A 5,301-nucleotide genomic window follows, 5' to 3' on the forward strand; every position below is an offset into this window, starting at 1 on the left:
TTATTTTAGGATGTAGGTTTGTATATTCCAATACTTCACTTTACATTTTCAGTTGTAATAGGATTAGTTATTTATTTTCTTTTGTGAATATTGGCCTTTTTATTGCTTTGACCTTTACAGTTTATGACAAGCAGACCTGAACTGGAAGAGATCCTTTACGACCCGGAGATTGAACGGACTCTCCGTGTCCGTTTGAGAGCTGCTAAGCAAGTCAGACAAGAAGCACAAGAAATGGCTGAACAAAGAACTATGATGGATTATGCCAAGCCTACCCTCACCGGGACTGTCTCCAGCATTATCAGGCCAACTATTGCTGCCAATAACTTCGAAATTAAACCGGCCATAATCCAAATGATACAAAATACGGTTCAATTTTGTGGTATGGCCCATGAGGATCCGAATGCCCATATTGCTAACTTCTTGGAAATCTGTGACACCTTCAAACACAATGGGGTAAGTGATGATGCCATCCGGCTGAGGTTATTCCCATTTTCTTTGAAGGATAAAGCCAAAGCTTGGTTGAACTCATTACCGGCAGGATCTATAGCCACATGGGACGAAATGGCCAGCCGTTTTCTCTCTAAATATTTTCCCCCTTCTAAAACTGCTAAAATGAGGAATGACATCACTACTTTTTTCCAGCAAGAGGGGGAATCTCTCTATGAGTCCTGGGAACGTTACAAGGAGCTACTAAGGAGGGTTCCTCACCATGGCCTTCCGATTTGGCTGCAGGTGCAAACATTTTATAATGGTCTGACCGATTCAAACAAGACCATCTTAGATGCAGCAGCTGGGGGCTCCATAAACAATAAGACTCCCGAGGTTGCCCATGCACTCATCGAGGAGATGGCAGCCAATAACTACCAATGGCATTCAGAAAGGACACCAGTTAGAAAGCAGCATGGCCTTCATAATGTGGATACATACACAGCTCTCTCTGCACAAATAGGAGCACTTAGCAAAAAATTTGATGAGATGCAGATGGAAGCTATGCATATACAGTATGATAAGTGTGGGGGAGGCCATGATAGCACTGAATTCCAAGTTGGCAGTCAGACTTTTCAGTCCACAGAACAAGTAGACTTTGTTGGCAACTTTACAAGACAGCCAGGAAATCAGTACCATCATGCCCATAACCCCGGATGGAGAGGCCACCTGAATCAGCATGCACCTAAGCCTTTCCACCAAAACTTCTATCAGCCGGAACCAAAATCTAACTTGGAGGAGCTGATGACCAAGTTCATAGCTAGTGCGGAAAATAGATTTCAGAAAAACGAAACATCGATAAGGAACTTGGAAACTCAGGTTGGGCAGCTGGCACAGATGATTTCAGAAAGGGCTCCGGGTACCTTACCTAGTAACACCATGGTAAACCCAAGGGAACAAGAGGCTGTTGGGAGAATTCCCAATTCAGATACTTAGTCATAAACTGTCTTACTTGCTTTTTGTTTTTATTTTTCATAGCATTTAAGTTTAGTTAGTTTTTCTTAGAATTTAATTGAATAAAGATACTGATCTCCTCTTCTAGTTTGCAAGTGATTTCTAGCAGAAGAAGTTTTCCACCGACAACATATTGCAGAATTTAAGAATGATCTTCAGGGAAGTCCTCTAAATACCTCCTATTACTTGATGATGCTCTTGCTAGTTTTATTGTTACTGCCTAACACTACGAACATTGAGGACAATGTTCATCTTAAGTGTGGGGGAGTGAGCCCGAGGCTAGGGTATGGGGGCTGAAACCATGCACCCCAACACACATATGCAGGCAATGACATAACCAAAAAAAAAAAAAAAAAAAAAAAAAAAAAAAAGACTGGAACCCCTCAAGTTCATTACTATTTATTTGATGATTTTTTAAGAAGGAATTCAATGAGTTGAGGGAGACTGATGTACTTGTTAAGTTTTTATTCTTGTGAATGACCCAATTTGATTTATGCAGGAGAAAAGGGGAGCTGAATATGCCTTTCAGCATGACTAGCCCTAACTTCCTTCATGTGTATGGAAGCCCTTGATTTCATTGTTAATGGTCAAGAGAGCTAGTGCACATCTGAAGTGCTAATTCTTGAGGTTCAATAATTGCAAAGAAGGACAAAAGCCCAAATTGACTCCACTATTCTGAGCTGAATAGTAAAACTAGCAGCTTAGAACATGAGTCCTATTTACCTACCTCAAACAAGTGACCAGTGTGAGATGGAGCATAAGATGCACTCACACCAAAAAAAAAAAAAAAAAAAAAAAAAAAGAGAGAGAAAAGTGTGAGATGGAGCATAAAATGCACTCACACCGAAAAGAAAAAAAAAGAAAAAAAAAAAAAAAAAAAAAAAAAACGGTGAGATGGAGCATAAAATGCACTCACCCTTAGAAATAAGTAATTGTGGTGACAACCGAGGTTCAAAGGGGCACTCTAAAGTTGAACTCTCATTGAGATTTAGTTACAGATGTGAAATTTAGTGAAATTTGATTATTAACCTTGACAATTAAGGAGCTGATTTATATATGAATTAGGAGTGAAGGCTAGACTATGATGAAATTCATATTCTCCTTTCCTCGGATCTGATACATATCTTAAATGGTAATTTACAAGAATAAGAGTTGAGCACTTACAAAAGTTCCCCGACTACTCAATGCATTTCTATCTAAAAAAGTTCACCAGGTAAATGGTGAGAACAGAAGGGGGGAATGTTAAGTTTATGGCTGATGTCTTTGCTTGAGGACAAGCAAAAGCTTAAGTGTGGGGGTATTTGATGAACTTACAATTTATCTATAATTTTTGAGGACTTTAGCATGGATTTTTATGCCGGTTTTATTAATTTTTGCCTTAATTTAGCTTAATGCTAAGAATAGGTTCAGGGATAATCAATCCAAGAGAAGGAAGGAAAAAGGCAAGAAAAGAAGGTTCAAAAAGACCAATTTCAGTCCAGCCCGGTCGTGGAAGCAAGAGAGAGCACTTCGGCCCAAAAAGAGCAAGTGAATTCCTTGAGAAAACCCCAGAAAATAAAGCCTAGCTATGAGGAGAATTCGGCCCAGCAAGGAAGGCCCATTTTTAGCCCAAATAACAGCCTAGAGTGTAGCCCACATGAGCTCAAAAGCAAGCTAAGTTGTAGCCCAAATAGCAGCCCAAAGGGAGCTAGGGGCGGCAACTTCTAGGAGTTTCTTGAAGAGAAGGAGGGAGCACTCTAGAAGGTTCATGAGGGGTGTAATACACCCCATTCTAGAGGCTTCAAGAAGGGGCAAGAGCCCCCTTGAAAAACTATATAAGGAGGCCTCTAGGAGGGGAGAAAGTTGTTCAATTGCTTAAGAGAAAGGCTCTCCCACTCTTAGAGGTTCAGCCACCTTGAGAGAAGAGAAGAGAAGAAGGCTAGGCGCAAGGAAGAAGAAGAAGAAGGGCTGAAGGAAGTTCAAGACAAGCAAGCTAGAAGAAGAAGGTGAGTTCGAATTGAGGGATTGTGATTCAAAGATTTTTTGTAATAAATCATTTGTAGTTTCATTCTCTTTTGATTTGAATTCAGTTTCTTAGTTATATGTTCTTTCTTCTTTCTCCTTGTTTCCATTCTTCCTTGATGTATTTCAGCTTGTAAAATTTCAGTTCAGCAATCTAATTCTTTTTGATTCATTCAAATGATCATGCATTGTACTTGAAGTTTCTTGAATAAGGGTGTGATTGCAGATCAATTCGGCCAACTAACCTTCAAAACTCAGATCTGAATTCTCAGATCTGAGATTGCAAGATCTGAATTGCTTGAAAGAGAATTCAGATCTGCAAATTTCAGATTGGGCGAATTAATCTACAGCTTGGAATTCCTAGAGTGCTTGAGAGAGACTCTAGGAATTCAGATCTACTATTCAAGAACTGAATTGAGTGCAAGGTTAGAGATAACTTGCACAATTCAGTTGGTGATCAATTCAGATTTGAATTGATGCCTTAGAAGTGTTTGAAGAAATGCATGCATGGGGATTAGATTCTTGCTAGAGATAGAAGAACCGTCACTCATGCATAGGATGAACATGCGCTTGAGAGAGGCTGTTCATGACCTTGGGGTTTCACCAAACCAAGGCTCAATCATGATTCATTCGAATGATCCAAATTGATAGATTGCTGAATTCTGAGATTGACATTTACTGCTTACTCTTCTAACCTGAATTGAAGGCAATTGGACCAATGATTTAGATAGATTTTAATTTAGGATTTCTTAGCTTTCATTAGAGTTTTGATTTATTTGTTGATCAGATAAGAAATGTTCAATTTAGTATTGGTAATTGTTTCCTAAATCCTCGTGGGAACGATACTTCACTCACTACTTTATTACTTGAACGGCTAGTGCACTTGCTAGTGTCACAATGAGCAACACATCAAGTCGTTGGACCCGATCTACTTCCTTTATTAGTACCGAACTGACCACTTCATCGCTCACCGAGAGGTACAGTTCTAAAACATCGCCCTCCTCGGGCCTGGTTCAGGTCGGCACACTAGTGAGGTATTTCTTGAGCTCGTCGAACGCGAGCTAGAAATCTTGGGTCCATTTGAACCCTTTACTCTTAATTGCCTTAAAGAATGGTAGATAGCGGTCCGCCGATTTAGACATGAAGCGGCTCAGAGCGGCTATGCGGCCATTCAACCTCTGAACCTCCTTCAACTTCCAGGGTGGTCTCATATCTAAAATGGCCATAATCTTATCCGAGTTGGCCTCGATGTTGTACCGGTTAACGATGTATCCTAGGAACTTGCTCGAGTTCACACCGAACACACACTTGTTTGGGTTTAGTCTCATATTAAACTTATGCAAAATTTCAAAAACAGAATGCAAATCTTATATTAATTCATGTGAGAATTGAGTTTTGACGACCATGTCGTCTACATAGCATTCTACTTTTCTGTCGATTAACGGTGCAAACAACTTATTTACAAGCCTTTGAAAGGTTGCCCCTGCATTTTTCAACCCGAAGGGCATAACCTTGTAACAGTATAGGCCGAACTCTGTGATGAAGGCAGTCTTTTCTTTGTTCGTCGGGTCCATCTTGATCTAGTTATAGTCCGAATAGGCATCCAAGAAACTTAGCAACTCGTGCCCTAAGGTTGCGTCCACCAATCGGTCAATTCTAGGGAGTGGGAAGCAATCTTTTGGGCAAGCCCGGTTCAAGTTGGTGTAGTCAACGCACATGCGCCACTTGCCGTTGGCTTTCTTTACCAGGACGGGGTTGGCTACCCAACTCGAGTAGTTGACTTCTCTTATGAAGTCAGCTACGAGGAGCTTTTCAACTTCCTCGTCGACCACTTTCCACCGCTCTGAGGCTAGGTCATGT

At 40.6% G+C, this 5,301-nt stretch overlaps 1 non-coding gene across 1 annotated transcript; it reads right to left on the reverse strand.

Moving 5' to 3' along the window:
• Positions 1-609: 609 nt before the first annotated feature.
• On the reverse strand, positions 610-716 carry LOC148879107 (small nucleolar RNA R71). Its single transcript, XR_016106326.1, has one exon. It is a non-coding gene; the product is annotated as a small nucleolar RNA R71 (small nucleolar RNA).
• Positions 717-5,301: the final 4,585 nt, after the last annotated feature.

This window comes from Nelumbo lutea, chromosome 1 (assembly GCF_056320005.1).
Source record: "Nelumbo lutea isolate HS-2025 chromosome 1, American lotus-T2T, whole genome shotgun sequence".
NCBI lineage: Eukaryota > Viridiplantae > Streptophyta > Magnoliopsida > Proteales > Nelumbonaceae > Nelumbo > Nelumbo lutea.